The sequence below is a fragment of the Tachypleus tridentatus genome, chromosome 6, assembly GCF_004210375.1.
Source record: "Tachypleus tridentatus isolate NWPU-2018 chromosome 6, ASM421037v1, whole genome shotgun sequence".
Classification (NCBI taxonomy): Eukaryota; Metazoa; Arthropoda; class Merostomata; order Xiphosura; family Limulidae; genus Tachypleus; species Tachypleus tridentatus.
This window is the reverse complement of record NC_134830.1, coordinates 161,255,545-161,280,636: the sequence shown is the minus strand read 5'-3', so window position 1 is coordinate 161,280,636 and position 25,092 is coordinate 161,255,545. Positions and strand designations below refer to the sequence as shown.

Here is a 25,092-nt window from a genome sequence, read left to right as displayed (position 1 = left end):
ACAGCTCTGTTTTAGCTTAAAACAAATCTTATTTTTGTTAAGATGTTCAGGAAAAGGAATTGTAGAGAGAAGGGGGGAATGTAAGTTATTTTTCTTAGAAATTTGAGATTTATTCACTTTGTCAAAGTCTCAAATAAACGAGTAAAATAAATAAGCCCTGCTTCCTTTGATTTATGGTTAACTTTATGAATCGCAACTTGTTTATATGTTTTCTACATGGATTTGATGGACATGTACAACTAATGAACACATTATGGGGGAGGAATTGAAAAAAGTGTTTTTTTTTTTTTTTTTTTTTTTACATTTCATAATGCCTTCCCCCAGTGGCACATTGGTACATCTGCGGACTTACAACGCTAAAAACCGGATTTCGATTCTGTCCGTGGTGGGCAAAGCACCAGTAACCCGTTGTGTAGCTTTGTGCTTGACTTCAAAGAACTTCGTGCATAATGGAAAACTGTTCTTTATAACCAAGTAGAATGCGAAATAGGTACTTAAAGATGTCTAGAGAAAACTATCTGCAGTAACCACCAAGGGGAATCGAACCCCGGTTTTCACATTATAAACCTGTAGCTTTACTGTTGTCCCACTAGGGAACAAAAAAAAAGTAGTTAATAACTGAGAACAAATTAAACGTGAGTAGAGGGCTTAAACTTTGAATTCGATGGCAGTGGTACTTATTTCTCCTTTCTTCAGCTTAATAGACGTAATATACTTAGTGTAAACATACGGGTATTTAGGTGTATTTGTATAGAATATTGGAGCAGTACATCACAAAGGTTATCTACGTATGAAATTTTCTACTTTTGAACTAACAGGCCAGAAAAAACGCAGCCATTGAACTAACAGGCCAGAAGAAACGCAGCCGTTGAACTAACAGGCCAGAAGAAACGCAGCCATTGAACTAACAAGCCAGAAGAAACGAAGCCATTCAACTAACAGGCTAGAAGAAACGTAGCCATTCAACTAACAGGCTAGAAGAAACGCAGCCATTGAACTAACAGGCCAGAAGAAACGCAGCCATTGAACTAACGCCAGAAGCCATTGAACTAAAGGCTAGAAGAAACCAGCCATTGAACTAACAGGCCAGAAGAAACGCAGCCATTGAACTAACAACAGGCCATTCAACTAACAGAAGAAACGCAGCAATTGAACAAACAGGCCAGAAGAAACGCAGCCATTGAACTAACAAGCCAGAAGAAACGAAGCCATTCAACTAACAGGCTAGAAGAAACGTAGCCATTGAACTAACAGGCCAGAAGAAACGCAGCCATTGAACTAACAAGCCAGAAGAAACGAAGCCATTCAACTAACAGGCCAGAAGAAACGCAGCAATTGAACAAACAGGCCAGAAGAAACGAAGCCATTCAACTAACAGGCTAGAAGAAACGTAGCCATTGAACTAACAAGCCAGAAGAAACGAAGCCATTCAACTAACAGGCCAGAAGAAACGCAGCCATTGAACTAACAGGCCAGAAGAAACGCAGCCATTGAACTAACAGGCCAGAACTAACAGGCTAGAAGAAACGTAGCCATTGAACTAACAGGCCAGAAGAAACGCAGCCATTGAACTAACAGGCCAGAAGAAACGTAGCCATTGAACTAACAGGCCAGAAGAAACGCAGCCATTGAAATAAAGGGCCAGAAGAAACGCAGCCAATCAATTTTTAGCTTACTCTTCTCTGACCGAATTGTGATATTTAACTGTCACTCTTATGACGCAGACAACACCAAAGTGAAGTGCTTTTTTTTTTCCGACAGGACGCAAATCACAAACTCTCGGATTTACAGTTCGGACACGCACTACTAGGCCACGACCGACCTCATACGTAAAAACAGAAGCACGGATTTCGTTTCTCTTTCGTCATTCGATCTCTTTCGTTCCTTATCACAATATACATTTATATATATATATATATAGGGAACATTGAATACGATGGGCTTGTTTGTTTCTAGATAAACACAAATGGGCTATCTTTGCCGTCCTTTCAAAGATATAGAAATCTGGTTTTAAGTGTTATAAGTGTGGTTGGGGGCAAACAATGATATTTTCTGAGCCCAACATATAAATGTTGTTGTTGTTTTGAATTAAGCACAAAGCTACACAATGGGCTATCTGTGCTCTGCCCACCACGGGTATCGAAACCTGGTTTTTAGCGTTGTAACTCCGCAGACATACCGCTGAGCCACTGGGTGGTTCAACATATAAATTAACAATGTGTCGTCACAAATGCTGAGTTATACGTCTCCTAGGTACAAAGTTTTTGTGGATGACGTATGAGAAGCGAAACGTGATAAACACAATGAGGAACGCACGTTATAGCGTTTCATAATTCACGTTTTCCGCACACTCACCACATCAACTGAAAGAAAGGGGTGGGGTGGAGTTGTGAATATTATCTCATAACAGAAGAATGTACACATCTAACTTTAGAACTGTTGAGGTTGTTTGTTATGCTTTTAGTTGTTGTTGTTCTACAAACAATTAGTTTGTTATATTTACCGAATTTTGCGCAAAGTCTCGTGAAGGCTATCTTCGTTAGCTGTTCCCAATTTAGAAGTGAGTAGATTAGAGGGAAGACTTTGTTTGTTTGTTTTGGAATTTCGCACAGAGCTACTCGAGGGCTATCTGTGCTAGCCGTCCCTAATTTAGCAGTGTAAGACTAGAGGGAAGGCAGCTAGTCATCACCACCCATCGCCAACTCTTGGGCTACTCTTTTACCAACGACTAGTGGGATTGACCGTCACATTATAACGCCCCCACGGCTGGGAGGGCGAGCATGTTTGGCGCGACTCGGGCGCGAACTCGCGACCCTCAGATTGCGAAGCGCACGCCTTAACGCGCTAGGCCATGCCAGGCCCTAATGGGAAGACATGTAAGGAAAGCAGTTTTTCATGTCATAAAATAACATATCATTAATCATGAATTTACATAACTTCCGCCCAGGTAAAGACTACTCCAGCTAGTACAATAAGTCTAGAAAAACAAAATGTTAGAACATTGGTTGAATAGCGGCTTACGTTACAGTTTGTCTGATATTAAGAAAGATTGATACTCCGGAAATTAAACGTAGGCCCATACTGGACACATAAACAGTAATGTTGTATTAGGAATACAAGCTAATAAAATTCTGAGGTACTATTGTAGTAATTCCATAGACCTACAGTCATGTGAAAAAGTTAGGATACCCTATGAAAGCCTGTGTATTTTTGCAACATTTTTGGATATATAGATATTTAATCTCAATTTTAACAACACTGAGAGATTATAGGAATATAACTAAACAATTAAAACTGAAGAAAATACTTTTCAAGTTCTTCTATAAATGTATTTCTACAAAAATGTATATTCAAACTGAGGAAAAAGTAGAACACCCCCACATTTATTCCCACTTAAAATGGCTGAACTCACACGCAGGTGTATCACACCAGGTGCACATGATTAGAAGATCGTTACTCAGCATTTTGAATGAGGCTTGCCCTATTTAAACCTCAGACATTTAGTTTGGTGTGCTCCTTACTGTTGAAGTGAGAGTGAGCACCATGGTGAGAGCAAAAGAGCTGTCTGAGGCCTTCAGAAAGAAAGTTGTAGCAACTTATGAGTCTGGTAAGGGATTTAAAAAGATCGCAAAATATTTTGAAATCAGCCATTCCACTGTCCGGAAAATAGTCAACACGCGAAGGGCTTTCAAAACAACTGCCAACATGCCCAGGTCTGGTCGTTCAAGCAAGTTCACCCCCGAGAGCAGACCGCAAGATGCTAAAAGAGGTCTCCAAACACCCTAACATGTCATCACGGGACCTACAGCAGGCTCTGGCTACTGTTGATGTGAAAGTGCATGCCTCTACAATCAGAAAGAGACTGCACAAGTTTAACTTGCATGGGAGGTGTGCAAGGAGGAAACCTTTGTTCTCTAAGAGAAACATCAAGGCCAGGCTGAAGTTTGTCAGAGAGAATGTAGACAAAGACCAGGACTTCTGGAATAATGTTCTTTAGACAGATGAGTCCAGAATTGAATTATTTGGACACCAGAACAGAGGACATGTTTGGCGTAAACCAAATACAACATTCCAGGAATAGAACCTCATACCAACTGTGAAGCATGGAGGTGGAAGTGTCATGGTTTGGGGCTGCTTTACTGCAGCAGGACCTGGACAGCTCACAATCATAGAATCCACCATGAATTCTACTGTGTATCAGAGGGTGCTTGAGGATCATGTGAGACCATCTGTACGAAAATTAAAGCTGAAGCGGAACTGGACCCTGCAACACGACAATGATCCAAAACATACCAGTAAATCCACCAAGGACTGGCTGAAAACTAAGAAATTGAGAGTCCTGGAATAGCCGAGTCAAAGCCCAGATCATAATCCCATTGTGATGTTGTGGGGTGACTTGAAACGGGATGTACATGCAAGAAACCCCCCAAACATCTCACAGCTGAAAGAATTCTGCATTGAGGAGTGGGGCACACTTTCTTCAGACCGATGTCAGAGACTGGTAGATGGCTACAAGAAGCGTCTCACTGCAGTTATTTCAGCCAAAGGGGGTAACACTACTTATTAGGGGGGTAGGGTGTACTAACTTTTTCCTCAGTTAGAATATGCATTTTTGTAGAATTACATTTACAGAAGATCTTGAAAAGTCTTTTCTTCAGTTTTAATTGTTTAGTTACCTTCCCATAATCTCTCAGTATTGTTGAAATTGAGATTAAATATCTGTATCTCCAAAAATATTACACAAATACACAGGCTTTCATAGGGTGTCCTAACTTTTTCACATGACTGTATATTCTCGTTACCTGTAATTAGAACTCCCCAATCTTTTTTAAAAAAATTATATGAAATTCTAATAATAATAATAATAATAATAATAATAATAATAATATATTATTATTATTATAGAACCAGAATGTAAAAGTTGAGATACAATAAGAAGAGCAAATGAAACTATTAATTAATGGGTTTTTTTTGTCTCCATGGGTTTAAGGTTCCTTAATTATAGTAGTCATGGGTATATTTGTTCAGTTTTTCTTAAAAAAAGTTCCGATACCAAATTTATACACTCAACATTTTACAAACGTATTTTATGACTTTAATTAGTAAAAGCCTAGAACGAGCTGTATTTTCCATAACATTAATTTCAAAAGACGCCAGTAATAGAAAAAGGAAAAAACGTGATAAATTTCATTTCTAAGGTGTAACACGTCACAAAATATCTGCCAATCACAAACGCCTAGATAAAAAGGGGGCGGGAGTATATGACATGGAAGAATAATGTTTATTCAGAATGATGTGACAAATAATACAGTGTAGTTACCCCTCCCCCCATTTTAGAGTTCCCGTACAGTCGGTTTAAAATAAAAAAATATTTGTGAAGGTTCGAAATACTTTGACTCTTTTTATGGTAAATTTGTAAAAATAAATTTTTTAAACTGTTTTTTATAAAATATGGCACATCTACGAATAATTTTTAACAATATATTTCTCTCCCAAATACTTAGTTCCATAGGTTTGCTGGTAGGTTTCAGAATTTTCTCGCAAAGCTACATTAAAGGTTTGGTGCGCACGGTCGTCTCAAATGTCCGACTAATGAGATTAGAGAGAAAAACAGTTGGTCAACAAACCCACTGCCAACTCTTGTTCGGTCGAATAGTGGGACTTGACCGTTATTCCTATAGCGCATCTCCAGTCACAAAATGCTGAGCGCGTTTTTACGTTAACAGTTTTCGAACCATGAACCATGAATTGACAGTACGAGCACGCTAACCTCTAGGTCACGTTCGCTCCCCCCCAGTAGGAAAAAGCTCTACTTTCTCATACGGCTAGAATTTCGGGATATCCAATACATTTACCCAGTTATCCTTTCACTTCTTCAAGAGCCCACCCCTTTCAGTGGCACAGCTGTATGTCTGCGGATTTACAACGCTGGAAACGGAGATTCGATATCCACAACAGGCAGAGCACAGATAGCCCATCGTGTAAATTTATGCTTAACTTGAAAGAAGCAAAGAAACTTCCTTGATAACTTTGATTGAAAAGTTGTATTGGACAACGATGGAACTAATTAAATATCGGTTCCTTTTATAATTACGCCGTTTTTTTCTGCATTTTTATGAAACTCTTGAAACTGACAAACTAAGGAAGGAATAAAATCTGTAGTTTCTGTCTTAAGTTATAAATAAAGAAGACTCAATCATTTGTTTCAATAGTCTGAATGTGCGTGTCGAAGAGATTTCCTAATAAATATCATTAAATGTACACGTAGCACCACTCAACGATAGTCAAATTTCTCAACACAAGGCTATTTTCAAAGTTTGTTTTTTTTAGCTCTTTTCACTTATTTCCGCTTTAGTGTTAAGTTGTTCGGTGACTTCCGCTTTTCCAAGAAAAACCCATGCAATGAAGGACTTATTTTCCTTCCACAATCCAAGCCAAATAAAATTACTTAATGTAAAAAAATATGTTAGAAAATAGAATGTTATGCTTAAAGTATTAAAAAAAAGAATTTGTTGTTGGTGGACAACAAAAATACAATCAGCGTTTGGTTTTGTTTTTTATCTTTTCTACACATCTCCACTGATTCTGAGATTTTACAACGAAATTTACGGTTTAGATTAACGGCCCCTATTTACTGACGTTAAGCCTGAATATATTGTTACTTATTATGGATATTCTTAATGACTAGAGAAACAACAGGGAACTGTTGAGTGAAACATGGGTTTCGATATCTTTGGTGGGTAGAGCACAAATAGACCATTGTTCAATTTTGTGTTTAAACTACAAACAATAAAGGGCCTGGCATGGTCAGGTGGTTAAGACACTCGACTCGTAATCCGATGGTCGCGGGTTTGAATCCCCATCACACCAAACATGCTCGCCCTTTTAGCCGTTGGGGCATTATAATGTGATGGTCAATCCCACTATTCGTTGGTAAAAGAGTAGCCCAAGAGTTGGCGGTGGGTGGTGATGACTAGCTGCGTTCCCTCTAGTCTTACACTGCTAAATTAGGGACGGCTAGCACAGATAGCCCTTGAGTAGCTTTGTGCGAAATTCCAAAAAACAAATAAACAAATTCTTCTGTTCAACTATTACGCCAGTGTTCAAACATGTTAATGTATCCTGTATTAATTCACGTTGTGTTTGTGAATTTGATTGTTCTGGAATCCTTCCCACAGTTTTGGAACTATAACGACCAAACTTGACAAGTGGACTTATGCATACATCATAAACCCCAACCACATGGGTCTACAAGGCATGATGGGAATGTTAGAGGTAGCTTTCCAGGGTTGCTGATATTGAATCTGGCATGGATTTTGTGTTTCTGTCTCCCATTTCGGGATCTTAGGGCGCCATGTTTTGAAAGAGCGGTCATACTATCAGTCGGAGACAATGGAACTAAACATGGCACAAATGCTCAGGATTCACAGGCGGGTGTCCTAACGCCCTTTGATTTTCGGGTATATGACCACCCTTTAGGGTAGTTATATAAGTAATTAGGGATAATGAAGGACCTGGATCGATATATTTGTGGTTTTGAAATGTTGAGGAACCTTGGAACCCCGCAAGGTAAGCGTATATTTGATACAACATTTTAAATCCATAATAACAATGACAATGGACTCATTAAAAGTAGCGCACTGTTACACTGTTACCCAAATACCGCTTCCGACGACGAGTTTACATCCATTCCACATTAATTCATACGCCGGATCCCATTCCAGTATTTATGTGTTTGTTTGTTTTGAATTTTGTGCAAAGTTGCACGAGGAATGTCTTCGTTAGTCGTCCCTAATCGAGCAAATATAGACGAGAGGGTAGGCAAAGAGCCAACACCACCCACCGTCAACTCTTGGGCTACTCTTTAACCAACAAATAGTCAGACTGACAGTTAAATTATCACGACTGGGCGAATGAAAAGGCGAGCATGTTCGGTGAAAGAGATTCGAACCAGTGACCCTCAGATTACAAGCAGGGCGCTATAACCACCAGGCCATATCAAGCCCCTCGTTCTTTGTGAAATAAACAAATAATTCAACATGCACTTAACACACAAGAGGAAAGGGATATTATATTATACACACGTACATGTATGTATAATTAATGAAAAGCTTTATCCAGGAAGAAATGGAAAGCCTGAAACAGTTAGCCCGATTCATGTTTATTTCATGTTTAATTCATTTAAGTACTTATAATTATTATTCGCAATCGTTTAATTCCATCTTCGAATTCAATTACAAGCAATAGATAAATGTTTGACCTAAATTCTTGACAGATACACTCAGTCGTTATGTTAAAAATCTGTATAAATTATTCATTTCATTTTCAAAACGAGGCCACCAAATTGTTGCTAGCAGTTTAACGTTATGGGCTTTTTTCCCTCAGTCTCCGAACCTGCTTATTATCTCAATATCGCGGTAATTGAATGTGATAATACGAAGAGATATTCTACATCCCCCAATCGAGAGATTTGTTTGAAAGAAACTAAAAACGTGCAGTCATTTAAAATGATAAAATCGAGCAATGTATTGTTTTTTTTAAACGTAACACTTTTCCCATGTTCAGTTGTCGCCTCACAGCTTGGCCGTAAGAGTCAGGACTATAACTCTAGAATTCGTGGCTCGATCCTGTGACGGGCGAAACGCATACAGCTCATTTTACTGCTTTGCTCTGAACCAAATATAAGCAAATGAAATCATATCAAATTTCATAACGATATGTTTGATTTTCATATTTCTATCTGGCATATCTTATTTCCAGTTATAGTCACTTATATTTGTTTTATATCTATACTTAAAATCGTATCAGTAATTAGAAGGTAAAAAGATTTATCACTAGGAGAGATTAACTGTTGTCAAACAGTATTTTAAACAGAACAGAGTGAGAAATGTTCAGTTTACATCCAGGTAGATCCAAGTTTGTAACTGGAATTTTTTAACTGAGCGGCAACTAATACTTTCTGTTAGATATGAGTGTGTAATTCGAATTTTTCACCCTGAAGAGTGTCCTATACTTTCAATTATATCTAAGTCTGTACCCCTTCCCGGAGTGACATACCAGCATGTCTGGCGATTTATAACGCTTGCAACCGGGTTTCGATACCAGCGTCGGGTAGAACACAGAGAGCCCATTGTGTAAGTTTTTAAATGGAATTTTTCAACTTGAATGCTTTCAGAAAGCCCCATAAAAATTATCTGCGCATGTCAACTGCTAATTTTGAACTGATCCACTGTATGGAAGTTAAGCAATTATTTAACGGCACCAATTTTATATTTATGGTTATTTGCCGCCAGAGCGAAGACAGCCAGTCAACAGCATTCTACTACACACCACTCACACTTAGAAATTGGCTGTCACTTTTATAACACACCTATAGATTAAAATCTAGGAAATCTGTTATGATATGACACAGATTCGAACCCGGATTTTCAGTTATAAACTCCAAAGTTATAACGTAGGCAGTGGTGGTGGAATACGACGGTTGGGGAGAATGGAGACACGTGCTCTCATTTATTATCGACTGGCGAAGTGCCCCTTTGAATGATCAGTGTAGACTTGTGTAGAACTATTACGAAAAGTCGCTGTTTCAGTTTTCAATTCAAAGGCCATTTTTAACATAGCAAATAAGATGCTCTCGATCGTCGGTGACCGCTAAAATTCAACCATGGGGCCACCTTTATTTTCTTCAGGGGATGTTGTTGTTGTTATTAAACATGCTCTGCCCACTACTGGTATCAAAGCCCGGTTTCTAGCGTTATAAGCCCGAAGACATATGGCTGTAGCACTGGAGGAGTTCTCTTCAGGACAGAATGGACAACTTTTAAATCATTCGACAAATTAAATATATATATATGTGTGTGTGTGTGTGTGTGTATATATATATAATTATAACATAACATTTTTGGAAAACACAGGTCTTGTTGGACCGTCCACACTTTAAACTGAATTAAGTTTTTTTAAAAAACAACAACTTAAGGCCAGATTTACCATTCATGTACTTATCAAACATTTTCTAAAACTCATTTAAATTTACTATCTCTACAGCACGTGCAGGTCAACCACTCTGTTAGATAAATAAAGCTGTCTTAACTGAAGATGACTCGTACCATGCCAAAATGTATCCTAACCAGTCCTAATATTCTTACTATTAGTGGATGAAGCACGTTTTTGTTTGTTTATGTATATATATATATGTATGGATGTATATGTAACTGTTCATGTTTTATTGTTGAAATGAAACTGAAAATATAAAGACAAAACAAATGTCCAAAATTTAAAAACAGTATCAATCAGCATGAAATAGATACACAGACTCAATTACCTAAAAGAAATTGAGCGACCGAGTTTGAGAAAAAATAATCCTTCTGGGTTTATTCCCTTCTCACGATGAACAACACCGGTTCTTCCTTTGTTTTTTACTTTCCAGTGAGCAAGAAAAACCTGTAATTATGTGGTATAGCACGCGCCTCTATCTCTTGCATGAATGCTGATGAATTAGCATAGGTGAAGATGAACAAGGTCTTCCTCGTTTTATGTTGGCAACTACAACTGATAAGGAGTTTTTTGTGTGTGCAGTTTCACTCTACAAACGTTTAAAATATGAAGAACTATTTGTATCTGACTTAGTACAATTCGGTCGTGGTGAAAACGAGTCTTGCACGCGAAAATCTTAACCCAATAATCGATGTTTCCAAGCCACACATCGTAACAGAACGGTATCCACTGTATATTTTAATATTATATTTATTGCAAACCTTGTTTCGTCTATCAGTTGTTCATGGCGACTGCTTCCCGCATGCGTTTGAAATGCTGCGCGCGCAGGAAGAGTTCAATATTGATGGGAGAACAGGCATGAATAATGCTGTTGATACAATATATTCCACATTAATTTGTTAGAAATTAATCACACTATAATTCAAATTTCAAACTGTGAAGTAACTAATAAAAATGCACATTTACCACATGTTGTTGTTGGGCAGCTCTTAGCATGACTGAAATACTCAACAATTACTTTTCGAGTTGGGCGGTCTAAGTTGCTCAGAGAAGCTTTGAGTTAAACCAAGAGTTAACACAATAAACCTATTTAAAATCCATGTAATAAACTAAACTGATAGATTAACTTAAACGGCCTGGCATGGCCAGGTGGATAAGGCCCTCGACTCGTAATCCGAGGGTCGCGGGTTCGAATCCCCCGTCCCACCAAACATGGTTGCCCTTTCAGCCCTGGGGACGTTACAAAGTGTCAGTCAATCTCACTATTCGATGACAAAGTAGTTGTACAAGTGTTGGCGGTGGGTGATGATGACTAGCTGCCCTCCCTCTAGTCTTACACTGCTAAATTAGGGACAGCTAGCGCAGATAGCCCTCGATTAGCTTTGCGCGAAATTCAAAACAAACTAAGTTGACAAATTAAGGTTAACTTAAATTTTTCACGTCACTGGGGACGGGTACTTTTGCTTGTAACACAACAGTTATCATTTGCTTTCTGCAAAAGAAAGTTCATTAGTTTGTTGATATTATTTAAAGCTTTATTTGATAAAAAATACGTTTTTAAAGTTCACGTTTCGTGAAAAATCACTGGCATAAAAGATGGGCCAATTCAAAATTTGTGAGAAATTAAATTTCATTTTAAATTGAGAAAGTTGTTTCTGTGGTTTTTATACATAATTTTCTTCCTAACTTTTGCTCCACCCAACAAAAGCAGCGGTTTGATTGGATTTTATGAGGAGAGCTTTTGCTTTTCTTGATCATTCGCCGAATTTTCTTCAGATTTCTTGTATCAAGAGGGGCCTGGCATGGCCTAGCGCGTTAAGGCGTGCGCTTCGTAATCTGAGGGTCGCGGGTTCGTGCCCGAGTCGCGCCAAACATGCTCGCCCTCCCAGCCGTGGGGGCGTTATAATGTGACGGTCAATCCTACTATTCGTTGGTAAAAGAGTAGCCCAAGAGTTGGCGGTGGGTGGTGATGACTAGCTGCCTTCCCTCTAGTCTTACACTGCAAAATTAGGGACGGCTAGCACAGATAGCCCTCGAGTAGCTTTGTGCGAAATTCCAAAAAACACACACACACTTGTATCAAGAAATATAATTTCACATTATACATACCTGTAGCCCTCTACTGGTAGGTTCCTCTATACTTCGATCACTGCACATTGATCAAATAAATTTCTAGTAAACCCTTGTGAGTTTTGAACATAAGTCCATGACTGATGAAGTTAGAAAATTATTCCAAACCAATTTCATTGTATTTCCATTACAATTATTTTGGTAAGTTAGGGCTACAGAGAAGTTAGAATATAGAATGGTACATGATAAAAATATGCCTCTTCAAAGATTTTTTTTGTGTTTACGTTTTGTTCTTGTACAAATGTTATAATACTGTTTTTCTTAAACACATGTCCCCCAGTAGATCAATAATAAATATAAGGACCTACAACGCTAAATCCGAAGTTCAATTCGATGTGATGAATAAAGTAAACAGCCATTATGTTGCTGAGCGTGAATAATTACTTGTTTTGAATTTCGCGCAAAACTACACGAGGATTATCTGCACTAACCGTCCATGATTTAGCGGTGAAAGACAAAGAGAAAGCAGCCAGTTAACACTACCCACCGTCAACTTTTGGGTTACTCTTTTACCAATGAAGAGTCAAATTATCGGACTCCCACGGCTAAAAGTACGAGCAGGTTCGGTGACAGGTATTTGAAACCGCGACCCTCAGATTAGGAGTTTAGCGCCTATAGTATAATCATGCTAAACATTTTATTTAGAATATTAAAGTTGTACCTGGAGGAGATATTTGTGAAATTGAAGCGACTGCTTTTATTAAAATAAACTTTCCCCACGTGCAGACCTAATAACGAATAAAATACATATTTCGAAGACCATGATATAAAGCATAATTTATGCTGATCTAAGAAAGATATTCGAATTTTGCTTTGGATAAAAAGAAAGAAACCTTCCTTTTTTGTAAATATTATTCAGTTGTGATGTATTCCTTTCCACTTGGAGCCTAATGTGTCACGCTCTGCACTATTGGGCCGTGAATGCGTTATAAGAGTGGATGTCAAAATCCCACTATTCGATTAGAGTAGTCTAAGAGCTGACAGTGGATCCCGTTGAATAAATGCCTCTCGTGTAGCCGTCGTCTGCCTATCAGTTAAGATGTATAAGAACTAGTGCAAATAACCCTTTTCTAGCTCAAAACGTATATTCGAAACAAATCAAACCTCTGGCGGGGATGGGAGAATGATTTCCTGCCTAAGGTTTAATGTCAACAGTTGACGAGACAAGCAAGAAAAATCGTTACAGGAGCTCTTGGCAGCCATCGGTTTGTTGGCCGTAAAGAACCTTCGCTTCTTTACTTGTACTTTGGTTTTTCTTTTGCATTTCCGACTTTTGTGCAACCATACCAATATGGCTACCTGCGCAGAAGTGCTATTAGTAATTCGTGATGACAAAAAACCCACTTGAAGTAAAAATGTATCTCAAGACGGCTGGTATGGGTATTAAAATTGTTATTAAAATAAAATAGAGAACAACGTTTCGACCTTCTTAGGTCGTCTTAAGGTTAATAAAGAGAGAGAGATTGCACGTGCGCGGCAACGGTCAGTTGCAAACTCTCTATTTGTTAACCTGAAGATTACCTAAGAATGTCGAAACGTTGTTCTCTATTTTATTTTAATGAAAGGTTTAATACCCATACCAGCCGTCTTGAGATACACAAAAGTACTATTAATTTTGAACTACTCTTTTGGCTGTTCTTGTGTGATCGAATAGTACAATTTGACATTCGTTCTTTTTGCGTTTTTTGCGACAATGGGAAGCGCGAACCATGAACTCTCGGTAAACAGTTCGAGCACGTAAAAACTACGCCACGCTCCTGTTTATTTTTAATACTTAAAAAGAGTTAGTTCAACGGTTTTGTGTCTCAGAGATTAAAATTATAAGAGAATAAATTCCCTGATTCAGGGTTATCGACTAACAGTCAGTTCCAATTTGCCACTGATTATAAACTTGTTTGTTTTAATTATGTGGAAAATATTTGTGCGTTTTAATAATTAAAATTACTCACATAATGTCAAATGTTTTGTGTGATTTTAGTTTGACTTGAAAGGGATACATTTATTTGTGTTAAATAATGAAGGTTTAAATTGTTTTCAGCGCTTTTTGAAAGTTCATTATTCCTCACCTCCTAAGAGGAATCTTACATTTCTTATCTAGGTATATTTTGGGAAATCTTACATTTCTTATCTAGGTATATTTTGGGAATATTACATTTCTTATTTAGGTATATTTTGGGGAATATTACATTTCTTATTTAGGTATATTTTGGGGAATCTTACATTTCTTATCTAGGTATATTTTGGGGAATCTTACATTTCTCATCTAGGTATATTTTGGGGAATCTTACATTTCTCATCTAGGTATATTTTGGGGAATCTTACATTTCTTATCTAGGTATATTTTGGGGAATCTTACATTTCTTATCTAGGTATATTTTGGGGAATCTTACATTTCTTATCGAGGTATATTTTGGGGAATCTTACATTTCTTATCTAGGTATATTTTGGGGAAATCTTACATTTCTTATCTAGGTATATTTTGGGGAAATCTTACATTTCTTATCTAGGTATATTTTGGGGAAATCTTACATTTCTCATGTAGGTATATTTTGGGGAATCTTACATTTCTCATGTAGGTATATTTTGGGGAATCTTACATTTCTCATGTAGGTATATTTTGGGGAATCTTACATTTCTTATCTAGGTATATTTTGGGGAATCATACATTTCTCATCTAGGTATATTTTGGGGAATCTTACATTTCTCATCTAGGTATATTTTGGGGAATCTTACATTTCTCATCTAGGTATATTTTGGGGAATCTTACATTTCTCATCTAGGTATATTTTGGGGAATCTTACATTTCTTATCTAGGTATATTTTGGGGAATCTTACATTTCTTATCTAGGTATATTTTGGGGAATCTTACATTTCTTATCTAGGTATATTTTGGGAAATCTTACATTTCTCATGTAGGTATATTTTGGCGAATCTTATATTTCTCATCTAAGTATATTTTGGGGAATCTTACATTTCTCATCTAGGTATATTTTGGGGAATCTTACATTTCTCATCTAGGTATATTTTGGGGAATCTTACATTTCTTATCTAGGTATATTTTGGGGAATCTTACATTTCTTATCTAGGTATATTTTGGGGAATCTTACATTTCTCATCTAGGTATATTTTGGGGAATCTTACATTTCTCATGTAGGTATATTTTGGGGAATCTTACATTTCTTATCTAGGTATATTTTGGGGAATCCTACATTTCTCATGTAGGTATATTTTGGGGAATCTTACATTTCTTATCTAGGTATATTTTGGGGAATCTTACATTTCTTATCTAGGTATATTTTGGGGAATCTTACATTTCTTATCTAGGTATATTTTGGGGAATCTTACATTTCTCATCTAGGTATATTTTGGGGAATCTTACATTTCTTATCTAGGTATATTTTGAGGAATCTTACATTTCTTATCTAGGTATATTTTGAGGAATCTTACATTTCTTATCTAGGTATATTTTGGGGAATCTTACATTTCTTATCTAGGTATATTTTGGGGAATCTTACATTTCTTATCTAGGTATATTTTGGGGAATCATACATTTCTCATCTAGGTATATTTTGGGGAATCCTACATTTCTCATGTAGGTATATTTTGGGGAATCTTACATTTCTCATCTAGGTATATTTTGGGGAATCTTACATTTCTCATCTAGGTATATTTTGGGGAATCTTACATTTCTTATCTAGGTATATTTTGGGGAATCTTACATTTCTTATCTAGGTATATTTTGGGGAATCTTACATTTCTTATCTAGGTATATTTTGGGGAATCTTACATTTCTTATCTAGGTATATTTTGGGGAAATCTTACATTTCTCATGTAGGTATATTTTGGGGGATCTTACATTTCTCATGTAGGTATATTTTGGGGAATCTTACATTTCTCATGTAGGTATATTTTGGGGAATCTTACATTTCTTATCTAGGTATATTTTGGGGAATCATACATTTCTCATCTAGGTATATTTTGGGGAATCCTACATTTCTCATGTAGGTATATTTTGGGGAATCTTACATTTCTCATCTAGGTATATTTTGGGGAATCTTACATTTCTTATCTAGGTATATTTTGGGGAATCTTACATTTCTTATCGAGGTATATTTTGGGGAATCTTACATTTCTTATCTAGGTATATTTTGGGGAAATCTTACATTTCTTATCTAGGTATATTTTGGGGAAATCTTACATTTCTTATCTAGGTATATTTTGGGGAAATCTTACATTTCTCATGTAGGTATATTTTGGGGAATCTTACATTTCTCATGTAGGTATATTTTGGGGAATATTACATTTCTTATCTAGGTATATTTTGGGGAATCATACATTTCTCATCTAGGTATATTTTGGGGAATCCTACATTTCTCATGTAGGTATATTTTGGGGAATCTTACATTTCTCATCTAGGTATATTTTGGGGAATCTTACATTTCTTATCTAGGTATATTTTGGGGAATCTTACATTTCTTATCGAGGTATATTTTGGGGAATCTTACATTTCTTATCGAGGTATATTTTGGGGAATCTTACATTTCTTATCGAGGTATATTTTGGGGAAATCTTACATTTCTTATCTCGGTATATTTTGGGGAAATCTTACATTTCTTATCTAGGTATATTTTGGGGAAATCTTACATTTCTTATCTAGGTATATTTTGGGGAAATCTTGCATTTCTCATGTAGGTATATTTTGGGGAATCTTACATTTCTCATGTAGGTATATTTTGGGGAATCTTACATTTCTCACCTAAGTATATTTTGGGGATAAAAAGAAATGTTAACGGCTATATAATAAAGTAATGAGTCGATACGATGTTTATTACATATGTGTGTAATTTCTTCATATGAATTAAATACGGACTGTTTCTTTGACATCTACTATGCGCATATTACACGTTGTAAAATAAAATACTGGTTATGTTCCACACTAAAACATCAACACGAATTGAGTGATGTCGACATCACTGTTTATGTAAAATGGTCTGCCTATAGTAAACCGTACCCATTGCAAGGATCGAGCCTCGATCTTTAGCGTTATCAGCCGTCAGATTTATTGCTGAGCTACCAAGGCTCACAGAGCGGGATCCATCTGCTGCGCATGTTTGTTTCACAACAGCTCAAATGGTGAAACTCTCACTTATTGCTGAGCTGATGTTGTTGTTGCGTTTGTCCATAGCTAAACAGTGGACTAACTGCGCTCTGCCTACTGTTTCTATGTTACCTGATAGTAATAGTGTAAGGTCATAAAGCGTGTCTTATAATAATAACCAACTACAAAGATATCTTTGAACTTGGTTAAATGTAAATTCGTAATTTAATTACGTGGTTGTTTGGTAAAAAAAAAGAGAGACATTTATGACCGTGGCATGGTAACCATAACAAGAAACATAAATCCGACTGGGGGAGGTAACAATAATTCCGACTGGGGGAGGTAACAAATCAAACGAAGGCTTCACATACTATGTTTCTATTTTTTTTCTTTTTTTTTTGTGCTAAATGATACGCCTAGCACGTAACCCTAACTTTTACTGAATTATATTGAGATGAATGTTATTATGTTCAAACGAATTTTAATTATTAGTCAAGATATTCTTTGAAAGAAAGAAACTCAGAAATTAACTGAAAAACACTGCGTCTTCAGATGCGTCTACAAGCTATTATTTTTTTTTTTTGGTTGTGAATTGGACTGACGTGGTCTGTTCGTTGGCGTGCTGGGCTGCGGAATGAAAGGTCCGTGTCTCGAATCGCGGGCCCGGCATGGCCAAGCGTGTTAAGGCGTGCGACTCGTAATCTGAGGGTCGCGGGTCGAATCCCCGTCTCACCAAACATTCTCGTCCTTTCAGCCGTGGGGGCGTTGTAATGTCACAGTCAATCCTACTATTCGTTGGTAAAAGAATAACTCAAGAGTTGGCGGTGGGTTGTGATGACTAGCTGCCTTCCCTCTTGTCTTACACTGCTAAATTAGGGACGGCTAGCACAGATAGCTTTGTGCGAAATTTAAAAAAACACACACACACTCGAATCGCGATGCCAACGAACACTATCCACACTATTAACTATATGTGCGTTATAAAAGTGCCAGTCAATCCCCTTTTTTTTTCTTCAGGGAGTCAGCTAATAATTTTTAGTAAGCGAGTAGAAACTTTATAGTAATTAAAACAGGTGCTGCCCCACCTAAATAACGACCAGTAGGTAAACTAACCCATGTGGACGGTAATCAATAAAAATGAAACAAAAATACTCAACAAAGGTGCGAATTCATCGAGATGGCGCTCAATACAGGAATTTCTATTTAAATTACTAATGAAACTAGCTGGAACAGAGCTGTGAAGAGCTGTGTGCACACCAAAATCAATGACATTGAATCAAAGTGTAGGTGGTACTTTAAAAAGTGCCGCTAACCATACTAGGCAAAGTTCAGTTAATTAAAGAACTGGCTTCGTTAAATTAGAATGAAATATATATATATTAACTCAACTAGAAGACAGTTCTATCAAGCTTTTTGATACCAAAGACACGCGAAGCATGGCAAATCAAATATGATGGCCCCTGCTGTTACCCGTGATAAGATATGTCGTGAAAAAAAAAAAAAAAAACATTATGCAAAAAACGGAAAATTGGCACTGACGTCACCACTGATATAGAATAGGACAATGTGCTTATTATTCTGTAGAAAGTATAATATTTCAAAACGAAATAATTGTCAGTAAAGCTGAGATAAAAAATTCCGGAAACTGATTCTAGAAAATCTTTACACATCTGTTAAATGGGAAATTTATTCTCCAACGAAAAACTATTTTCTCTGGCTGTCTGTGACTCACACTTCGAACTTTCTGTCTAGTGCTGCAAAGCACTTCATGTGACATACACATGCACTACACGCTCGGATGGCGTAAACATCTCTAATTTATAAACAGTTAGCAGCACTTGGCATATACATAGCTAGTCTTAACCGAATAATGGGTTTGACTGTAACCCTTATAACGTCCTACAGTCAAAAGTGTGTCCTATGCAAAATGATCACTGCAGCTCGAACTTCGTGCCTTCCAAACCGCAGCTCAGCACGTTAACCACGAGTTCAAGAAACATAAGTTTTTGTTTTGTTTTTTACTTCTTTAACCAGCGTACAAATTAAATTGTTTACCAGTGGGCTGAATTAAGTTATAGAGCAGGCCCGGCATGGCCGGGTGGACTAAGGCGTTCAACTCGTAATCTGAGGGTCGCGGGTTCGAACCCCCATCTCACCAAACATTCTCGTCCTTTCAGCCGTGGGGGCGTTGTAAGGTCACAGTCAATCCTACTATTCGTTGGTAAAAGAGTAACTCAAGAGTTGGCGGTGGGTGGTGATGATTAGCTGCCATCCCTCTAGTCTTATACTGCTAAATTAGGGACGGCTAGCGCAGATAGTGCTCGTGTAGCTTTGTGCGAAATTCAAACAAACAAACAAAACTTATACAGTGGTACCTCGGTTTTCGAACTTAATCCGTTCCAAAAGGCTGTTCGAAAACCGAATCAATTTTTTCCCATAAGAAATACTGTAAATTAAATTAATCCGTTAGAGACCTCCAAAAAATTACGCATTTTGAAGCATTTTAAGTAAAAATATTGCTTAGTTATACCTATATAATAATACTTACATGTTAACTACAAAACCTATAAACACAACAAAAAAACAATAAATGAAAATTTAACTGCACTTTACCTGTGCTGAGGAGAGCTGATGGTATAAGTGAAAGGTGGTGAGGAACATGGAGAGTAGGAGGGTCATTATTGTTTGGAAGGGGAGTCACCTTCCATAAAAACGTCAGGTAACTCTTCTTCTGGGGTTCTTTCTTTTTTCTGTCTCTTTGTACTGCTACAACCTGCTTGAGACTCACTGGACCTATTTCTCACTAAAAACTTGTCCAATGAGGTTTGTTTCTGCCTGGCACTATCCCCACGTCTCACCACACTATGTATGCCACTTCTCTTCCTAAATTTTTCAAACCACCCCCTACTAGCCTTAAAGGCATCACTTGTATCAGCACTCGTTCCAGGGGTGTTTTTCAGGAGGTCAGCATGCAACTGCTTTGCTTTCTCACAAATGATGGTCTCAAAAATGCTATCACCACCTAACTGTTTTTCCTTTACCCAAATCAACAACAGTTTTTCTACCTCTTCCATTGTTTGTGATCTTTGTTTCATAATCACTGTCACTCCTTTTGCAACATCAGCTCCTTTGATGACCTCTTTATTTTTCAGTATGGTGCAAACTGTAGACTTCACCATACCAAACTGTGTAGCAAAATCAGTCACGCGAACACCACTCTCATACTTCGTAATGATATCTTTTATCACATCTGTTGTGGTTCTAACAACTTTTCTTTTTGGTTTCCTGCTTTCATTATCCTTCTTTGACCCCATGGTGGCTTATTTAATCAGAATATTAAGAAAAACAACACAGTAAAACGAGAATGTTCACAGCAGATTTTAGCGGGGGTGTGGACTGAGCGACAGGTGAGGTTAAAATGGTCATCAGTCGGGTTATTTCCAGGGTTCGGGCCACGACAGCTTGGTTCGGGAACCGAGTTTATGTTCGACAACCGAGACATTTTTTTCTCATACAATATGTTCAAAAACCGAATTGTTCGAGAAAGGAGTCGTTCGAGAACCGAGGTACCACTGTAAATCTTTTTTAATTGTTTACTATGCACAAATAAAATGATACCAACCACCACCTGTGGTTTTTACAAAAATAGAATGATACTCCCTCTTGCGAGTTTTACCATACAAAAGTAGAATGATAAACCCACATGTGACTTTTTTACCACACAAAAAATAAGATAATGCACCCACATGAGGTTTTTCACCATAGAAAAATAAGTTGATGCGCCCACATGTGACTTTTTACCATGAAAAATAGAATAATGAACATTGTTTTTTTTAATTTCTAAATAAATGTAAATGCAAAATGCATATCTTCATAAAAACTAAACCAAATATGAAAACACTCCAAGTGTTTGGTACGATGCATACTTGTTTAAAATTGGTTTTATGCTCAACATAAGTTAACCCTGATAAAGTGTGTGTTTATGAATTTTGCGCAAAGCTACACAAGGGCTGTCTGCGTTCACTGTCCCTAATTTAGCAGTGTAAAACTAGAGGGAAGGTAGCTAGTCAATACCACCCACTCTTTTACCCACGCACAGTGGGATTGACCGTAACATTATAAGGCCCCCACGGCTGAAAGGGCGAGCATGTTTGGTGTGAGAGGAATTCGAACCCGCGACACTGCGATTGCGAGTCGAGTGCCTTAACCCACCTGGCCATGCCGGGCGTTGGCGAAGTGCTTATGTGCCTTTATCCTTTGTTTTGCCTCGTATAGCTTTGCACGAAATTAAGAAAAACAAACAAACCTTTGTTTTAGAGCCAAATGTTATCTATTTTTTAACAGGTAAGATTCTTATTTTTAGAGCAAAAATATTTTATGGGTAATGAGATTTTTATTTTTTTGTTTCTTATTGTGTTCTTTACTCATCAGAAAGGTCAGCATTTATACCGATTGTTTTTACTTTCCTCGAGTTGAAAATCAACAGAAAACACGAAACGTGAATTGAATATGATTTAAAAATTAAAGGATTCGTCAATTAAAAAATAGCTTAGCCAATACTTTTTTATTTCCTTAATTAAATTATAAAATTAATTTAACTAAGTTGTTAATTTACCTTGTGATACTGTTGTAACAAATTTTCTACTTTTTCTCGTTCCTGGGCAGAAAGTGTTATTTCCTAATTGTTTATGCCTAAAGTGTAAATGGAAAAGACCTGTTTTTCTCTGCAAACTTTGCTTTTGTGACCTGGGAGCGTATAACGAAAACATGATGTTAGATTATATTTAGGGCTGATACGTGAAAATGATTTACATCACATCGTAAATCTCGAAAAACTGCTCACTTCTAAACATTTTTGTATAACTTTAGTATAAATACATGTAAATCTTGATTCATATGTTGTTTTATTCAGACTTTATGTAAATGAATATGTACAAATTTGCCCGTTTTTTACATAGAAAATAGGTTAGTTTCTAAATTTCATTATCCAAGTCTTAAAATCAAAGTTTGAAGGGAATAATCGCCGTTTTCTGTATTTTTACAACATAAGCAATTAAGAAATAACACATACTATCCAGGAACAAAATTTGTGTTACATAGTGTTGTTATTGGTATCTTGGAAATTATAAGAAATAAATAAACTGTTATGTGGAATAAATAAAAGAGGATTTAAACACAGATATGCCATAAAATGTAATAAATAAAATATTCTAAAATCTATTGAAAACAAAACTGATGAATATATTTTGACACTTAACTGTACTACACCTTATCTACCTGGATAGTTTTTGGATGGAAGTATTATGTGCTTGAGAAATTTTTATTTAATTTATCCCGTAAAAAATCAAAGTAATATCATATTGATTCATCGTTTCATCAGTTAAAAAATAAGATTGAAGAATTACAAGAAAAATATGTTATAGTTCCTACTGGTAAAGTTAACTGTAAATTTGGCTTCATTTGTAAAACGTTTTATTCGTTAATTTCGATAAGTGAAATCAATGGTACACAAACATTTAAACGTATTAACCAGTCTGAAGATACAATAAATAATAATTTCATTAAAGCTTATAAAGAAAAACTTTATTCTAAACCAAATTCATCTGTAAATTTACCTTTTTCTGTGTGTTATTCGTAAAGTCCATAAATCCTTGGTTAAATTTAGATTTATTTCTATTGCAATAAGAAAATTTATTAATGAATCAACCAATTCATTAATATTTTTATTTGATAAAATATTAAGTAATTCATTAATATTTTAGTTGATAAAATTAAAAATGTTAGTATTAATGATAGAAAACATGTTTTGGATAATAAAAAATAATAAACCTATTTAAAAATACCTAAGGAACAGAGAATAGGTAGAGAATATTGAAATGTGTGATTTTTAATAGAACAGTTCTTCTTTTATTTGAAAGTACTTGGAAAAATAAAATTTAGGTAAAAAACACAAAAGATATATGAAGTTATTACCTCTATATAATTGTATTTTTTCAGTAACAAGATTTTTGAAAATGTAATTAGAGTTCCAATGGAAGCTGACTATTGTATTTGTATTGCAAATTTATATCTTTATTTTGATAACAATAGATTTATTGAAAATTACATAAACCCGGAAATTTTGCTGGAACTTACAGATATAAAAATGATTTAATTAGTATAAATATTCCTGAGATAAATAATGTTATTAGAATTAGAATTGAAAATACTTCAATTTCTAATGTAGTGGCATATTATTTAGATTAAGAAATTAAAATAATTAATAATGATATAAATCTGAAGATTTTTGATAAAAGAAAATATTTTTATTTTCTTGTATATGCTTTAACCCCTCTGAATAGTAATGTTTCATACTTTTTAGTTATAAGCATTATAACTTCATAATCATTCCAATTTTGTAAAATTTGTAATAACTGACAATGTTTTATTAATAATATTGAAATATATTATTAAATAAATACAGTGTATAAGGAAGTAAAAATTAAGGAAGTTTTCCTGAAAGTTTCTGATAACTATTTTTAATTGTTAATAAGGTCAATTAAACAACTTGACACTACTTTATGCGGGTGAACACCTTACCGCATATGAAGGCTTGTTTATACTCTTAAAATTGGTAGTTACAATGGACTTATTGGGTGATGGTTGGGAGTTATATTAGTTAGTTTGGATAACTGATTCAGGCACTCTACAGTGTCTACACTAATCTAATTTATCTACTGGGCTACTACTTAGTGTCTTATATCCATAATGAAGACTGGAATGCCAACTTCAGTTTATATTACTTCCCCCAAGTGGTAGAATATTGGTTTTTTTTCTTTACTTTGGAGAGCAGTCACCTTCCCACAACTGTCTGCAGACAGTGAAGGGTGATATAGATGTGGGATGTTGTGGGCTTGAGCACCCACCTCTCGCTCTCCTAATTTATGCTTATTTTGATTATTTTATTATTTATGAATTCATTCTTGTTAGACTAACGAATTTGAGGTAAAGAATGATAGACGGCGTATCCTCACCGCAGTGTGGGTCCTACTACCTCCCCCCAAATCCTATGGTACATTTTATATCCTACATTATAATCCGTACCCTGGGGTCCACTTGATCTGTGCAGCGTTTTTTATTTTTCTTTGAACTTGTTTTTGTTTATTAGAAAATATGTATGTCTGTATATATATATCATGACCATATTTTAAAGCCAAAACAAAATACATTAAAATTAAAATATACGATGCATTTTTCAAAAAAATGATCCTAGGGTACAAGTTACAATGTGGGATTATAAAATGTATCCTAAGTTTTGGAGGTGACTGCGGAAGTAGGACCCACATTGCGGTGAGGATACGCCGTCTATCAGTCTGAACCTACAATTCGCTAATCTCACATAAAAAACAGACACGATTAGATCAGATATTAGGAGAGTGAGATGTGAGTGCTAAAGCCCACAACGTTCCACATTTATATTACCCTTCACTGCCTGCAGACATTCTGGGAAGATAATTGCTCTCCCAAGTTAAAATAATAATAAGAAAAAGATTAAAAAAAAAAAGAAATAAGGTACAACCATTAGGGGGGGGGTAAGTAAGATGAAACTCTTGAAGTTAGCATTCCTGCGCCCAATGGTAGAGGCACTAATTAACATGGCATTGAACCATATCAGTGTACTGAGTTTACTGTGACTGTCGTGCTTTTATATGCGGCTCAAAGTATACATCCCCATAAAGTAGTGACTGATAGACAGTGTATCCCCACTGCAGTGTGGGTCCTACTTCCTCAGTCACCTCCAAAACCTAGGATACATTTATTTTATAATCCCACGTTGTAGCTTGTACCCTAGTATCTTTTTTTAATGCAACGTATTTTGTTTAATTTTAATG

General features: G+C 36.2%; 1 protein-coding gene across 4 annotated transcripts in view; it reads right to left on the bottom strand.

Moving 5' to 3' along the window:
• LOC143254304 (zinc finger protein castor homolog 1-like) overlaps nt 1–25,092 on the bottom strand; it is a 243,484-nt gene that overhangs the window by 157,465 nt on the left and 60,927 nt on the right. The window lies entirely within an intron of this gene.